This window comes from Protopterus annectens, chromosome 9.part0, assembly GCF_019279795.1.
Source record: "Protopterus annectens isolate FY-2018-M chromosome 9.part0, PAN1.0, whole genome shotgun sequence".
NCBI lineage: Eukaryota > Metazoa > Chordata > Ceratodontiformes > Protopteridae > Protopterus > Protopterus annectens.
In genome coordinates this window covers 1,075,377,173-1,075,395,972 of record NC_056743.1, presented here as the reverse complement: position 1 = coordinate 1,075,395,972, position 18,800 = coordinate 1,075,377,173, and positions in this window count along the sequence as shown.

Here is an 18,800-nt window from a genome sequence, read left to right as displayed (position 1 = left end):
AGGTCCAACCACCACGTTTTAGCAGAAATTGGCCTTCAAAAAACTGGTCCTTTCCAGCCACCGACAAGCCCCAAAGAGGTAGATACAGACGCACAAGGGGCAGAGGGCAATCACAAGGATCATATAGAGGCAGACAATGGTAATCTCCAGCACCAAGAGGTGGTGAAGACAGTGCACAACAATACAGGAAGCAAACCCAATGACTCCCTCATTTCCATGCCAAGCAATTCTCAGCTGGCAGCACCTTTGGGAGGGAAACTAGCATTATTTGCAAGCAATTGGCATATTGTCACAACAGACAAATGGATACTGGACATTATAAACAGAGGCTACAAATTTCAATTTCACACTCTTCCAAAAATGAGAGGCATGCCAAACCTGCCACAAAATCAAAGGGCAGAGGCACAACTGCAAATTTCAAAGCTCCTAAACATGAGAGCTATACAAAAGGTACCTACGCACCAACAAGGTCAAGGTTTTTATTCAAGACTTTTCCTGGTACCAAGAAAAGGAACCGACTGGAGACCCATTCTGGACTTATCCATCCTAAACACATTCCTACTCATACCAAAATTCAAGATGCTCACATTACAGCAACTTCTTCCCATGCTGGGCAAGGAGTTTTGGCTGGTAACATTGGACCTCAAGGAGGCATACCTGCATGTCCCAATCAGACAAAGCTGCAGAAGATACCTCAGATTTCTTGCAGGTTCAATCCACTATCAATTCTCTGCATTGCCCTTTGGCTTATCTACTGTGCCCAGAGTATTCACAAAGTGCCTGGCATCAGTGATTGCCTACTGCAGACTTCAAGGGATACAAATTTACCCTTATCTGGACGACTGCCTGATCCAAGCGGACAGCAAACACATACTACTGGAACATCTGGCATATGTGACACGGTTACTGCTTTCTCTGGGATATACCATCAACAAGGAGAAATCAAGGCTAACACCATCTCAGAAAATAACCTTCCTGGGTGCCAACTTGGACACAAACACCCAGATGGCATATCTTACACCAGAAAAACAAGGGCAACTATCTCAGTATTTCGAAACACTAGCAAAAAGTACCAGGCTTACTGCAAGGAAAATCCTGCAGGCTCTGGGATTCATGGCATCTTGCATTCTTCTAATCCCATGTGCAAAGCTGCATATGAGGAAACTTCAATGGTACCTAAAAAATCTATGGTCTCAACACAGTCACAGTTTGGAAGCAATTATACCAATAATTCCATGTTTGCAAAAGGAATTTCTATGGTGGGCCCAAGCATGTCAAGTAAACACAGGCCTTCCATTCTGCAAGCCTCAAGCAAAACAAGTCATAACTACAGATGCCTCAGATTACGCCTGGGGGCACACATGAAGGACATGTGCATTCAGGGCAGATGGTCCCAAAAGGAAAAGCACCTTCACATCAATCAAAAAGAAATGCTAGCAGTAATAAATGCAATTACAGCTTTCAAGGACTTCCTGCATCCAGGACAATTACTGATAAGAACAGACAACACCACAGTAATGTGGTACATAAACAAACAAGGAGGAACACATTCATACCCCTTGTGCAGACTAGCCATGAGTCTTTGGAACTTGGCTCTGGAAAGACAAATCGAACTTCAAGCACAGTACTTGCCAGGACTGGAAAACACACTGGCAGACACTCTAAGCAGAAATATGACAGATCCACATGAATGGAAGTTACATCCTCAGGTGTTTACAGAGATAATCCAAGCGTGGGGGAGGCCAGACATAGATCTTTTTGCCTCCCACAGGAGCCATCAATTGAAAAAGTTTTGTTCAAGGACCTTTCATCCAAAGGCCTGGAAAGTGGACGCCCTTTCATTCAGTTGGGCAGCATGGACAGTTTATGCATTCCCACCTCTGCCTCTTCTGCCCAAGGTGCTTTTGAAAGCAAGAACAGACAAACCGAGGATGATACTGATTGCTCCAGATTGGCCAAGACAACACTGGTATCCACTCCTGAGGAGCCTAACACATACTCCTCCCTGGTCCCTGCCTCTAATGCCTCTTCTTCTGACTCAGAACAGCTACAAAACTCTTCACAGTCAGCTGAAAACACTCAACCTCGCTGCATGGAAAGTTCCTTGACACCACAACAGACCCTACTCTCCAAGGAGGTGCAGGATGTCATTTTGGAGGCCAGAAGACCATCTACTAGAAAAGCTTACTCCGCAAAATGGAAGCAGTTTTGCTGTTGGAATGAGAAAAGAGGTCAGGACCCTAGAAAATTGAACTTGCCTCAGGTTTTACAGTACCTAGCTGAACTGCTGAACAGTGGACTTTCATTTTCTTCCATAAAAATACATGCCTCAGCCATTTCTGCAGAATTCAACACGGATCCTCCTTTATTCTCTCACCCACTCTTATGACAGTTCCTCAGAGGGGCTAAGAATATAAGACCTCCAAGGAAGCAACCAATACCAGCCTGGGACCTTAATTACATACTAGAAAAATTAACATTGCCTCCTTTTGAACCTGCTGCCTCAACAGATTTGCAATATTTGTCCTGGAAAACAGCTTTCCTTCTGGCCATCACTTCAGCTCGTAGGGTTTCTGAACTACAGGCCCTCATGGTGGTGCAGCCCTTCCTCATCTTCCATCAGGACAGGGTTTCCCTTTGTACCAACCCATCTTTTATGCCAAAAGTGGTATCCAGGGTAGCCTTAAATCAAGCCATACACCTACCTACCTTTTATCCTAACCCTCAAAACAAAGGGGAAAGGCTGCTTCACTCTTTAGACATCCATAGGCAGCTACGTTATTATTTGGACAGAACAAAGTCCTTCAGGAAATCAGAACAACTCTTTGTGTCCTATGCCGTAGGGGCTCAAGGGAAACCAGTTACAAAACAGACCATTTCCAAGTGGATTGGCCACTGCATACGGTTTTGTTATTCCTATCATGGGAAATCTGTCCCTACTGGTATCAGATCTCACTCCACCAGGGCCACAGCCACCTCTACAGCCTTCCTCAGAGGTGTTCCTACTAAAGATATTTTGGAGGCAGCCACTTGGAGTTCTGTACATACCTTCACAAAACACTACCACCTGCCCTTATATTCCAGAACAAGAGCAGGCTTTGCCACCACTGTTTTGCAGGGCATTCTGGCTCAACCCAGTTCCTCATAGTACCTACCACCCTATGCATAGCTTTGGGACTCTACCCATCTGTGATTACTGCAGCTGTATGCACGATGAACATAGTACAGTTTTGTACCTACCATAAATGTAGATGTTCGAGTGCTAATACAGCTGCAGTACAGGTTTCCCTCCCTCCTTCCCCACTTGGTAAAGGCATGGGGCCTAACAACCTCTTCATACCACCTGACTGGGTTATCCTGCTATGTTTTATTTGCTTGCTTACACTGATTTTGCATTACATTGCATTGTTTGCATATATAGATAAGCCTTATTTATGTATTGCCTTCCTTTTGGAGGCACCTGACATCTGGGGCAAGAAAGACTGAAGAACATGGCGTCGGCTGTGTCTTATATACTCTGGCCTTCCTGACGTCAGAAGAGTAGGCGACGACAACCGACACCGGACCAAGACTTTGGAATTCGACCGACCGAGGGACCGCCTGATGGCTGAAAACCCATCTGTGATTACTGCAGCTGTATTAGCACTCGAACATCTACATTTATGGTAGGTACAAAACTGTACTTTTTTTCCAGCATAGTTTCTCATCTAGGTTATTTATTTTGACTACAGATAGATTGCAGCATGTTGCTGTTGATTCCTTCGATTTTTGTTTCCAACTTTTCCAGGGTCTTGTGGTGATGTTTTTGCAATTTTTGATTGTGTTTGAGAAGGAACCTGATAAGGTTGATGTTCACTTCTGTGTCTAAGTTATCACAGTTTCTTTGGAGAGTTGCGTCATTACCCCTGCAGTTAGCATTTTCCGTAGTCTCAGGACTTTTGGTATGATTTTATTGTTGAGGCAGGCCCTCAAGTAAACTTCTTCCCATTGCAGGCTTTTGTAAGCAATGAGGTTATTTTCAAGAACGTATACTGTGTTGGTGATCATATCGTCAGGTTCATTGGGATATTGTCCTACTTGTGAGATGTTTAGCTTGCTCATCTTTGGTGGGATCAGTAGATTCTTAAACATGTTGTTCTCCATATCCTTGGATCCCTCATATACCAGATGAATTATCATCATTTCCCTGTGCATTAAATCAGATTGGGGGTGCCTGGGCATATAGAAACCAGAACCCTTAATTCAGTGCAAACGATCATTGCATCAGGGGACTAAAAATCCAATTAAATTTGACATATGTCTGAAGTACCCTTAGTAGGTAACGACTTCAACTGTAAAGGATACAGTGTATTATTACCGTGTCCTTGTAGAATTCTAAAAAAATGAAGAAAGTAGGAGTTGTGTGGTCAGGGTATAAGCCTAATCATAAATTGTTTGATATCCAAAAGTATAAAGAATACAAGCAATAATCTAGATCAAGCTTGCCTTTTTCAAACCAAAAACATGTGAGAATTACAAGTCTTAGAGTTTATGTTATACATCTACTTTAGAATATAAATCCAGATCCATGTTCGGTTCAGAAAACTTTATTTCTTTAGAATAAATACATACTTCTTGCGAGCAGATGAGCGCTGATGTTCTAATCACAATTTGTATACATGTATATGATTTTGTAGATACTTTTAGATACTGCAAAATCAAAGCCATCCAACTGTGTATATCTCGTATTAGTGTTTTTTTAGTGTCTTTTTCATTGGTTGGGTGTGGGCCTGTTAACCAGTACTAGGGTTGGCCTACAGGGCATTGTCTCTGTGCAGCCAGTGTATTGGATTCTATCTTGTTGGATAAAGAGTACTCATGATTGGCCTGGTAAGGGGGAGGCTTGCCTATCCCCTTTGCTGAATGCCCATAGCAGGTAGGATTGGGAAATGGTCAATTTGATATCAAAATTGGATGAGTGGCAGGCTTGAAAACCTCCCATTCTGGGGGGGGGGGGTGAAGTTAAAGTGAAGTCGCGGCCAATGGTGTGAATCTCTGATCATCGCAGGGAAAAACAGAGTAGGTGACTGATCAAAGGGATTAGACCAATGGTTGAGTTGGGCACATCTTGACTATGTGATGGTCTAGAATTGGTGGGCTAAGGGAAAACCGATGGATAGGGCCAGTTGGATTAGGGGGCTTGTGTTAGTGCAATGATGGACAGAAACATGCCTTGGAGGGTGGAGCTGGACCAGCTAGACCAGCTGGACTGGCAATTAAGACGAGTGTGTCTTCAGATTGTCGAAGCTCATAGGTAAGCAACCATGTAATAGGTCCAAGGAGAGATAAGAAAAGGTTCTGATAGGACCAGTGCAACTTGGAGGAGGTGCCCCCACTCAAATGAGCAATAACATAGGAAGACTAAGCTTGGATTGGTGGACAGCTCATAGAAGTCATTGAACTGCCGAGGAATGCCTGTGCGACAGGGTATTTGAGGCTCGAGAAAATTGCTATTAAAAGACTGACAATGAACAAATCAGTTTATGGTTAGGCTTATACCCTGACCCCACAACTCCTACTTTTTTTGGTTTGCTGATTATATTATATGTAGAATTAGGATATTTTCTTTTTTTTATTTTACAAGGTTAATGTCTAGATTACTACCTTTGGCTCAAGCTATAAACAGGTGTTTTTTGTAAACATAGGCTTTAAAAATAAAACAAAATGATGAAAGCCATGAAAATGCTAAGCTTCTTCGAAATGCAAATGTATTGGCTTGTTTGTTTTCCACTGTCAAGTGTTCAGTGGAGTTGAGATAGCTGTAGCTGAGGGCAGCTGTGTATTCTGAGTGAAATTTACAAAGACTCGTTGCTGAGTACATTTCCTTGGAGATGAGCTATCTGCAGATGCAAGCAGTTAATCATTATATTTCAGACTAACTCCTTGCTCAGGGAAATGCAAATTTTAAAAGTCCAATGGCAATCAGTTCAGTGAAAAAAGTAAATTTGAAATTGTGGGAAGTTAATAAGACGTAACAACCTCCCTAGTAGCCTCAATACTTGAATGCTTTTTATTTAAAGACAGCCAGTACACCTTTTCTTAGGGCTAAAAATTAAGTTTTCTGAAAGCATACAAGCTGTTTTTTATATCTGGAAGGGGAAGAGAGATAAGAAAAGAACAGACAGCAATCAGTGTTAATGGAAGCACAGACTGTACCATGCACTTTAGCATGGGTAACCTTAATTTTCAGTTCAGTTTGGGTCAATTGCTCCCTTCTGCAGGGTTAAACTTCATGTTTTGAAGATACATAATTTTCTATGGTTGTTCTAAATTAATAGGGGATAGGGGAAGTTTTATTGAGTTTTTGTTTTTGGGTTTTCATTAAAACAAAAAGTCTTGAAAAATGTAACAGATGTTCAAATGGAGATGAGAAGAGACAACTGCCAAACATTAGCATATGCATGTAACACAAAAACTGGAAATACATATTCAAAAACTGTCATGTATAATAGGTGAGAACAATAGCTTTTTATCATGATGGTTATGGTGTCCACAGTATCCTAGAACATGGATGACCTTACAGGTATAGATAAAAAGGAAAGAGTATTGAATGATATTAAGAAATGCAGAGTGCAAAAAGTAATACTACAGGAGACACATTTGGAAATAAATGAGCATATGGATTTGGCAAAGAGAGGATGTTAGAATGGATATTCAGCAGAATATCAGTGACAGAGGAAAAGGGGAGTAATTATACTAATTGCTAGATGGGCTCCAATAGTGATATATAAGGGGAAAAAGACAAAAATGTTAGATTTTCAGTACTACGGGGCCATTGGCAAGGGAGAAGGATTACAATAGCATATATTCATATTCTATGAAAAACTGCTATTATGGAGCTTAAGAAACATTTGTGAGAAATAATAAGCTTTCAGCAGAGAATATTATTTATAGGTGGGGACTAGAATTTGATTTGCAATAGTGAGGATGTATCAGGGAGACCTGGAAGGGACAATATAACAAAAGAGTGTAGGTTTCTAAAGAAATGTATGAAACTATTTGGTATGAAGGATGTGAATTCAATATTAGAAATTCAGACAGAATTTACATATTATTCCCCAAGGTACAATAACTGGGCTAGGCTAAATAGAAATTGTATTATCAGCAACATGCACATTTAATTGAAAGCTTCAACACACATCCAATAACTATTTCTGATAATTCACCAATAAAAACTAAGATAAAAATGCAGGGTGAGGAAGTAAAAAATAAGCCATTGGCACTTTCCTCCCTACCTGTTAAAAAGAGAGTAATTTAAAGAATGGATAGTGGAAATTATTCTAGAATATTAGGGAAGGCAGAAGTCATCATCATCATCAACCCTCTTTTTCCCATTTTCTACATGGGGTCAGGGTATTGTGTAAACTGTCTTCATCTCTCTCTATTCAGTGCCACCCTCCTGCCTTCTTCAACATTCATACCTGACTGTTGCAGGTCTTCTCTCACACAATCCATCCATCTCTTTTCTGGATTCCCTTGTTTCCTCTTGCCTTCTTCCTGTTTGTCCCAAATCTTCTTCACCAGATTGTCTTCTGCTTTTCTGCATGTGTGCCAGAACCATTGTAATCTATTCTCTTTGACCTGTTCTGCAATTGGAGCTAATTGGCTTCTGCTCCTATGTCCTCATTTCTTCATCTGTCCCACAGTGTGCACCCTACCACCTATCTTACGCACTTCATCTCCATCACCACTAGCTTCTTCAGTTGCTCTGCCTGTACAGCCCAGGTTTCTGTACAATACAGGTTGCACCACTGTTTTGTACACCTTACTTTTCAGCTTCTTTGGCATTCTTCTGTCATATGCTACACCTGACACACTGTGGAACTTGGCTGTAGCCCATCTGATTCTAGCTTTCACCTCCACATTCAGACTTCCTTTCTCCTCAACCAACCCTCTTAGATACCTGAAACTACTCACCTGTTCCACAATTTCCCTTCTGTCTTAATTCTCATCTTCTTCTGAACTCCACCATTTGCTGCCATTACAACTGCCTTATCTGTACTCAGGTTCATCCCACATGCCTTCCTTTGCTGAAGGTCTTGCTAAGAGTTTTCCTATAATGCCACATCATCTGCATACAACTTTGTTGATATGTCCCCTCCAACCTGTTTGCTAATGTAGTCCATCACCAGTATGAACAGCAGAGGGCCTAGATCTGAACCCTGATGAACACCCACTCGCACTGGTAATCCTTCTATTAGACCAAACACTGTTCATACTTGAGACATTGGGTCCTTGTACATAGCTTGCACTAATTCTATCAGTGTTTCAGGGGCTTCAAACCAGTGCAAGACTGCCCTAATCATCTTTCTTGAGACCTTGTCATATGCTTTCTCCAAGAGTAGGAAGGGGGTATATTAGATGATCGAACATTCAAAAGTTTGACTGTCATATATTCAACACCATATGTTCGAATTTTTGAAAGTTTGAATGTTTTAATGAAGATCTCCGTACAGCACTGAATGGGAATATTTCCCTTTTCTGCACTGTAGTGTGATCTTGGAGTTGGTATATTTAAAGAGTGTGGGGTGTGGGGGTGGTGGTAAAACGTTCATGTAGGTTATTTGTGTAGTTTATTTTTTTATTAGATTTTTGAACTTTTAAAAGTTCGATCATATGGTGTTGACCATATGACAGTCAAACTTTTGAAAGTTCGATTATATAATATAGACCCGTGTAGGAATGCCCACTTGGATTCTTTCCTCATCTCAAGCTTCTTCTCATCTGTCTGTCTCACTTAAAACATTTGGTCAGTTGTGCTGCATCCTTATCTGAATCTGAACTACTCATCTCCCATCCTACTTTCTATTACTCTGTGTATCCATTTATCAGTCACCCTCTCCAAAACTTTCATGCAGTGATACAGGTGTTTGATAGCTCTGTATTGCCCACAGTTGTGAATTTCCCCATTGTTCTTAAACACTGGCACTTGTATGCTTATTGTGCAGTCATCTGTGATATCCCTTTCTCTCCACAAAGCTATGAGTACCGTCGGGAACCATTTCTCCCCTAGCTTACCCAGCATCTTTATCACATCTGCTGTTACCTCATCTGAGCTTGCTGCTTTCCCTGACTTCATTTTCTTCAGTGCTATTCTTCTTCTTCTATGGTGGGCTCCTCCTCTTCTCTTATTATAAACTGTGTCTGGGGTAGTACAGCTTCTGTTGGGGTTTCTTCATTCAGAAGCTGCTGGAAGTACTCCTTCCATCTGCCTTTGATGTGCTGTGGACTGGTGAGCAGCTTGTTGCTGGCATTCCTTATGAAGGGTGTCTGTCTTCTTTATCTTTCTGTCTTTGCCTTGCAACCTGATATAGATGCTTTGTACCATTTACTGATTTACTTTTCAGAAGCTGGTAGAGTGCCTCTGATACCTTGTTATTTGCTATTGCAACTCCTTTCTTAGCATCTTTGTTAGCCAACCTGTATACCTTCTTAGCCTGGCCTGTATTTTCTATCTCCCACTTTTTCTTGCATGCCTTCTTTCTTTTGATGACCTCCTAGACATCTGCATTCCATCATCAACTTTTCTTATGTACCTTATTTCCATAGCTGGCTTGACCACATATCTGTTTTATAGCCTTTACACATGCTGTTTTCAGGCCCTGCCATTCTTCTTCAACTCCACCTATTTCCTCTTCCTCTTGAGGTGCTAGAGCCTTGAGTAATTCTTTGAACTGTTATGCTTTCTCTCCAGTCAACTTCCAGGTCTTCAGCCTGATCTCTATTGACCTTAGAGCATTCTCTGACAACTGTTTGCAGTTGATTGTGGCAACCAGTGGTTTATGCTGTGGACCGACTGTTTCACAGCATAAATAGCTTTGATTATAGCTTTGATAAATACAGTCAAAATAAAAGAGACAGAGATATGATTAAGAAGTAATCAAAATTACTTAAAGTGGCTGATAAAGCTTAAAGTAATGCAGAATAAGGGGAACCTCACATAACAAGAGGAGAGGCAAATGCAGAGAGCTAAAGAGAAAATAAGGGAGTATCTGGAAAATATACATGGGTTTGGAAATATTGCAGGTAAGCAACTATTTTTTGATAACTCCAGAACTTTTAGCACAATGACTTAGGAAGCAGAATGTTGAAAGAGTTGTCCCCAAACTTAGGGAACCTATAACAAGAAAAATAACCAGAGACCCTCTAGAAGTTTTAGAGATATTTTGGAAATTTTATGAAAATTTGTATAAAGCAGAGAAATGTGGAAATCAAGAAAGAGTACAAATGGAAATATTTATGGAAGACTTAATTATTCCTACGTTAGTGGTAGAAGAGGCTCAACAGCTAACAGTTAAGAAAGGAGATGATGGGATAAAAACAGTGATGTATAATCAATCTTCAGGAAAGTCTCCAGGAACAGATGCTATCCCTGTGAACAACTGGAAATTAGGAGGGAAGAAAGTGATAAAGATCTAGAATATTTTGTTTAACAGTATTCTAAAAGGGGGGAAAGCCCCATTGTCTTGGAAGAAAGCTGTGGTAGCTGTGTTACCTAAAGATGGCAACGACTCTTCAGACCCAGCTTAATATAGACCCATTTCAATTTTAAACCATGATTATAAAGTGTTTATGTCTATATTAGCTAAATGAATGGCAAAAGTGTTGCCACAATTGATAGATATAGATCAGTGTGGTTGTGGAAGGGAGGCAAACATTTGACAATATTAACAAAACATTGATGATCCAGATGGAAGCAGAATGTAAGAAAATACCCCTGTTGTTGGCTTGTCTTGATACAGAGAAAGCATATGACAGAGTAAGCTGGGATTTTGTGAGTAGGGCATTGGAGGGCTTTGCATTCCCTGATACAATAATACGGTTTATTAGAAGGATATATAAAGGATTAGAGGCAAGAATTAAGGTGGGAGGGTTCCTCTCAAATAAGCTGCGTTTGAACAGTGGAACCAGGCAGGGGTGTTTTCTTTCCCTTTTTTTTATTTGCTTTAAATTTAGAGCCATTGGCAAAGAAAATAAGGGACTCAGAAATACATGGATATAATTAGTATGGTAATCAAGAAAAGTTTGCTTTATTTGCAGATGATATTATTTTTTACCAGATAAATCCAGACATCTGTGTTTTGAAACATTTTGAGACAGTTTCAAGTCTTTTCAGTTTATAAAATAAATGAAAATAAAACAAAAGGCTGTAGCCATACATTTTATGTACCTACACTTGAACTGGTTCAGCAATACCCATATTTATGGGGCCATGATTAAATGAAGTATTTAAGAGTATGGATTAAAAAGGCTTATGTTATGGCAGTTAAGGATATGTGGGAAGAGACCAAAAAAAAAGATAATACAAAAATTGAGAAACTTGAAACTCTTATTTATGGATATAGATAGTAAGATACAAGCAGTGAAAATGTTTTTAGTCCCTTTAGTCTTGTATTGGGGTCAGGCATACTTTTGTCAACCTGAGACGGTGTGCACAATAACTAATAAAGAACTGAAGGAATTTATCTGGGATGGAAAGTGGGCACTAGATAAGTGGGATGAATTGATCTTACCACTAGAACAAAGTGGTTTAGGTTTCATGATTTGAAGGGATACTTTAGAGCTACACAGTTAAGGCTTGTAGACATAACATAAGTAGAAGGTTATAATTCAAAGTGGAAAGGGATGATGATGAAGCAAGGGGGAAGTCCAAGAAATAGAGGCACAGTGGGATTTTGGATGCAGATCCTCAAGGAAAATAACAATAGCCATACATATACATACTATTACATTTATAAAGCAGCTGAAAGTATTCTAAGAACTAAGCCAATATGAGAAAGGAGAAAGGAAATTTTGCCAATAAAGATGAGTACAAGTAAGGGTACAGCTAATATCCAAGAGGGGGTTGGAATTTACTGTAGAAACATGGCAAAGAAACTAAGATATTGGGAGCAAATAACTTGTAGGAAAGCTAATAGCGTGGAATGAGACCAAGAAGACATTTGGATTGCAGGCTAGACACTGCCTTCCTTACCAGGGCTTGATCTCAGAGTACATATAAAGAGAAAGGGATACTGGAATTTTAGGTGAAAGACCTGCTCTAGCAGAATTTTTAGTTGAATTTAAAGCAGAAGCAGCTGTTAAAAAGGGATAATTAGTAGGGCATATAAAATGTTGCATGATAATGATAAGAATCAATCAGAGGAGGTTAGAAATAGAATTCCTTCTCATAGACAGATTGTCCAAAAAAGGAGGCGGTGTAGCATTAATATTTAAACACCACCTCAGTATTCAACTCCTAAACTCATCTACCCCTCACTACAACAATGAAGCAATCCTTTATGCCAATCTCAAACTAAACCCAAACAAAACAATCAATATCATAGGATTCTATTTCCCACCAGGGCAAAATATCACACCTCTAGAAAATCACCTGAGCTGGGCTACTCTATCTCTACCCCAGGAAACCATCATTCTCGGTGACTTTAACATCAACTGGCTATCCTGTAATAACAGTCTCCCAACCATTCACCTTAATCTCCATGGGTTCACTCAACTCATTCAATCCCCTACCCGAATCAACAAAAACCATAACAATCATACCTTACTTGACTGGATCCTAGTCAACAAAGCCCCTCGCTCTTACCTAGCAGGCTGCTTACCTGATAGTCTTAGTGACCACTCTCCCACCTTCCTAATTTGGCACCACACAAACAGTCTGAAGCCCATTATCCACAGGCAAATACGGAACAAGTCCAACTTCAACCCCAACTCCTTCATCTCCTCCCTGCAAAAAATTAACTGGTCACCGCTAAAATACCTAAACCTAGATGAGGCTGTCCACTTCTTCAACAATACATTCCTCTCCATCCTAAACACCCATGCTCCTGTAAGAAATGCCAAGGTCAGATTCAGGTATGCCCCATGGTTACAAAAGACCACCAGAACCCTAATGAAATCAAGAGATAAGGCCTGGGAGCACTGGCGACTAACAAAAAATAACTCAGATAGGCAATAATTTATTGAACTGTGCAATAAAGCCAAAAAGCATATAAAATCAGGCAAATCCCTCTACTATAAATCCACCCTAAACTCTACCAACCACAACGCTAAGCAACTCTGGTCCACTATTAACAATATCCTCCACCCAGGGAAGGTTGATACCTCTCAGCCGTCCATTCTCCCTCCTCCAGCAGTATTGCTGAATCCTTCAACAAACACTTCACTGAAACTATAACATCTCTAAACAAACAACACTTCCCTACAACAGCCCCCCAAACTCCTAACCCTAAACCCCACACTCCGCTTTTCTTCTTCACCTCAGTACCTACCTCCAACATAAAAAGACTATTGTCAAAACTTAAACCCACCAAACTCGCGGCTGACAATCTCCCCTCTGAATACTTGAAAATTGCATCTGATACATTAGCCTACCCAATTTCAATTCTAATCAACTGTTCCATAACAGAAGGCTTTGTTCCCTCAAGATGGAAAATATCCCACATCATTCCCCTCCACAAAGAAACCCCCTCCACTGACTTCGCCAATTACCGCCCCATTGCTATCCTCTCCTCTATCTCCAAGATACTTGAAAAATATATCAACACCCAGGTCTCCAACTACCTCCTAGCTAATAATCTTCTCTCCAAAACTCAACATGGTTTCAGTCCATATCACAGCACTACCTCCGCTCTGCTCTCCTTCACCAACACTATACTTCATCACAAAAACAATGGTCTCTTCTCTACTGCCGTATTTCTAGATCTCTCAAAGGCCTTTGACATGGTATCTCATGAGCTACTACTCTCTACTCTCCCCAACCTCTCCTTCTCACAACCAGCATGCAACTGGTTCCACAGCTATCTACATGGATGCCAGCAATTAGTAATCTGGGACAATAACACATCACCTCGCCTCCCAGTTACTCTCGGAGTTCCCCAAGGGTCTATCCTTGGCCCTCTGCTATTCTCACTCTTCACTAACAACCTACATACTGCCACCACACAAGCAGCTCTTATCCAGTACTCAGATGACTCTTCTCTCATCTTCTCTGCCCCCACTCTACCAGAACTACAACAAATCACACAGGAATCATTCTCTTCTGTAGAAAGCTGGCTATCCAATGCTCAGCTCTTACTCAACCCAAGTAAGTCAAAACTTCTCCTGTTCCAACCTTCCAAAGCCACCCAAAACACCCCCCACTTCAACATTTTTGCCAAAAACAATACCATCATCTCTGCATCAGAACACACAAAATTACTTGGTGTAGAAATAGACAACAAACTTAGATTTGACACCCACATATCTCTCACAATAAAAAAAGTTCACAAGAAACTTGGTGCATTATATTGAAGCCGCCAATTCCTAACCAAGGCAGCTAGAATCTCCATAGCCAATTCCCAGCTAATCTCCACCCTACTCTGTGTATCTCCCATACTTACCAACCTTAGACAGACAGACCTAAACAAGCTGGATGCTTGTTACAAACAAATTGCTAAATTTGCCACTGGAAACTCCTACCGCAGCCATCATTGTATCTCCCTTAAAGAACGAAACTGGCTAGAACTCCCACGACTCCTTCACTTTAGTCAACTCACCCTCACTCACAAACTTATGAACCACCCCCTTAACATCCCTTCCCTTCAAACCCTTCTCCAACCCTATCACCCCACTAGGCCCCTAAAATCAAGCAACAAAAATCAACTCACTGTTATCAAACCCAAAAACTCATCAGGAGAAGCCATATTTTCATGTACCATATCGAAACTTTGGAACAGTTTTCCACCCTCTGTAACTACTCTACCTTCCAGCAGCCTTTTCAAGACTGCACTCAAATCCCACTTAAATTTGCACTGACTTTGTCCTTGTTCTAATCCAGACTAACACCCCTACCCTTACCCCCCCACCTAGACTCTTAACCCAACTATACTGCCGCCACTACTAACCACAGTCAGAAATAGCTAGCTGTCTTTACATACTTTAACATCTTGTCTGACAACTTTGTTACTAATATTATAAATGACAAGAAACTATTTGCAACATTTTCTGTATATACTGTTGATAATCAATATCTTGTTATTGTATTAAAGCCAACAACCTGTAATGTTGTTTACTATTGCTGCAACTTTGTATCTCTATCATGTACATGATGTGGAGCTTTTCTCCCCAGGCATCCACTGAAAAAGGACCTGTGTCCAGTCGGAATTTCCCGGTAAACAAATGTAAATAAATAAATAAAAAATAGAAAAGATTGGGAAGAGAGGCTGGAAAAGCAATTTACAAGAAAACTATGGGAAGACATATGTATGGCTGCCAAGTATGCAACCAGGTCCGGAAGGTTTAGGATCTTTAATTGGAAGTGTTTACTTAGGTATTTTTATATCCCAAGTAGACCTCAAAGAATTTTTCATCAGTTAGATAGCAAATGTTGGAGGTGTGATGGAGAAGGAAGAAGTAACTGGAGACATATCTTTTGGGATTGTAACGAGTTGGCAGATTTAAAAAATTCTCTACAGAGTACTCTGTTAGAAATATTAGGTGAGCAAATGGCTATAAGTAAGCTTCTGATTCTGATTCTGAAATGATTCTTCTGAGCTGGGGTACAGGATCTTAATTGCCTGAACATAGTAAGTCCCTATTAAGTTTAATTCTGTTAGCTGCCACAAAGCAATTACTAAACAATGTAAATCAAAGTCTATACCAAATGTATTTGAGGTATTAAATATTATAAAAGAGATAAACAAACAGGAAGAGTGATCTTTAGGAAAGGGAAGGAGCAAATTACATAGAATTAAATGGAAATTGCAGGAGCAATGCAAGTATAATAATGTTCAGGAGGAGGAGTGAGGTTTTAAGGAAGGCAGAACTGGATTGGACTAATGATAGTAACAAAGATGATATATGTGATGTATATTGGATTTAAATGGAAAAATGTTAAAATGGTCTGTTTTCTTTTCTGTTAATGTATGTTTGCCTATGTCTTAAGTAATAATTTAGCAAAAATGTTTAAAAATAATGCAAAATAAAACCTGGCTGCATAATGCATAAGGAGGAAGCCCAGACTACAAGTTGGGTAATTGGGGTTCAATTGGCAGACTTGATACTGGAGGAACCAGACAGGGAGAGAGTGGCTTGATGGGGAAGAGCTCACTCACCTCTCTCAGGAGGTAACAGGGTTTGCACACTCCCAGCGACACATATATGTAGTTTGATTTCTCTGGTGGAGACCAGGGAAAAAACAAGTGGTGTCTTTGTATGAGTGAGTGTGTTGCCCTACTGATGTTAATCTGTTACAAAGCTAAGGGGTGATTCAGAGCTGATGTCCATCACATATCCTACACATGGATATCAATTGGTGTGCATAGGGAGTGGGGAGTAAAATAAAAATGTCAAACCAACCCTAATGCTTGCCTTTATGAAGGTCTCTTTTGATCAGCCATTACTCTCAGTGATGAGGCAATAAATCAACCTGTTTACCAAGTATGACCTAATGATCTCCAGGTATTGGGGACAAAGTAGCTCAAAAATGGTATGCAAGAATAAAACTCCAGCAAATTATTAAAACAAGACTGTCCCTAAATACATATCTGTTGGGCATTATCCAGCCTTTCTAGTAGTCCTAGAGGTAAAGAATTCAAAAAGGCTTCATGAAAAATTCCCCCTGGTAGAACTTAAGCTTAATGGTCTATAGTTATTAGATGTATAAGAAACACTGTCCTTGTAAGTAGGAATAACAATGGTTCTTCTGGTTTACCTTTATATTGCCGAAAGCACATAAGACGAATGTGCACATACACAAACTGTTTCCGTGAATTTCGTCCGGCCAAATTCTCTAAACTTCGAAGAAACATCAAACATCGACATTTCCGGCCGCTCCACAGTTGAAACGAGTGCTACCATGGGTCAAAAAGGCGGAGAGATTTTGTTATTCGGAACATTGGCGTTCGCAGTTTTGAGAAGTCGCACATTGCAGTTTGCGAAAGCTGTTTTGGGGATGTGGCTGTCGGCAATATAAAGGTAAACCAGTCCTTCTCCTTAGGTCTGCAACAAATTCAGAAGGTAAACAGTTTGTGAACAAATGGGTTAGCATGTGTGCATGTCTTAAATTAATTTTATTAATGAAGTAACAATAAATTTCAACAGGACCATCTATAAGACTTTTGAAGGTCATGTTTCATACTTGTTCTACCCAAATACCATCCATAATAGGACAAACAAATCGATTTCTCACATGAACTTGCTTTTTAACAAGGTTGGAGTGCAACTTGAGAATACTTTACAGAAATAATTTGCTAGCTCCTTATCAGATGTAATCTTTTTTGTCATTTTCCTTAAGAAATAATATTGAACTTATAGCACAATTTAACGTTTGTACGTAATCATGCAATGTCTTCTCATTGTTACTGAAGCTACAAGCTAGCTTTGTTCATGTGTAGCCTTCCTTATATTAATTAGATGGCTTAATTACCTTTCTTAGATCCCAAACCACGTATGCAGTAACTTGCCTTGACAATATAATTAGTTTTTCTTAAGAGTGGGAAAGTCATCTTGCAAGGTCCAAGGCTGTGATGGATTCCTTAAGACATGCTGGTTTAACAGCCTACCCAGTTAAGTCTTAACGGGTATGGTTGAAGCCTGCTATTTAGGTTACATAATAGGAGGCAGGAATAGTAAAACCCCAGACAGTAAAATAAGAAGACGTACATAATTGGCCCATATCCACCACCAAAGGGCAAGTCAAGGCCTTTTTGGGGTTGACAACTGGTAATGTAAGTTCATGCCAAACTTCACAGTACAGCATGCTGCTTGGCTGATTTCACCAAGAGGAGGGCTCTCTGAGTATCAAACTGATTGGAAGAGACAGACCTAGGATCAAGAAGTTATCTAGTGTTCTGAAGCCATTCATTTAGCCCTGCAGTTTTCTAAACAGTTGGTAATGCTTAGCAGAGATAATCAGTGATTAAGCAAGGGCATTTGGTTATTAAATAGGGATAATAGCCATTAACTACTTTAAGTATCATTTCTAATAGTTCTATGCAGGTGTGTGTATATGTGGGGGGTGTCTGTAATACATTGGCTGCTTTTCCAGTTTTAAGCTCTAGGGGAGCAGTGGGTATGGTAGGAAAGTCCTGACTGAATCCATGTTGTACACCAGAGAGTGCTGTGATGATATCAGATACAGGTATTGCAGGCAGGAAACAGGAAGTCATGTGAAGATAAAACCAGCTGTATTTTACTTCTGAACTTAAGTATGCTTATCTGTAACTCTTGAGGAAGTTCTGGGGAGGAGTTCTCTTGAATTTTGTGTGAAAGAGGATGCCTTCAGCAGAGTGCAGTTGCTATTCTGTGAAGGAAAGTTGGATAGAGTTTGTTACACCTGTGAAGTTTGTCATGCTTGAGTGAGAGAAACTGTTGGGAGTCTTCTTTGCCTGAGGAATTGTTGCATTTTGTACAGCGATGTGCCAAAGGGAAATATGTGTGAGCTTTGGACAATTTTGCACAGCTTTGAGAGACTCTTTATGTGGAAGGAAGTTACCCAGTACTGTTATTTTCCACAAAGCTGTAAGTACTGTTTTAAAGACTGTATTTTATTTAAGCATTCTGTTTCTACCTATTTTGTCAAGAAGAGTACAATTTGTTCACATTGCTGTGAATAATTCCACGCAGAATGTTGAAAAACTGATGGCTAAGAGCTTGCCTCTATTATTGAATGGAAATTGTGTGTGTGTATATATACACACTTCTTTTGAGTGATGTTTTTCCCTCTTCATATGGTTGGTTTGAATGGCATTTTCTTAAATGTTGACATTGTTGTTTCTTAT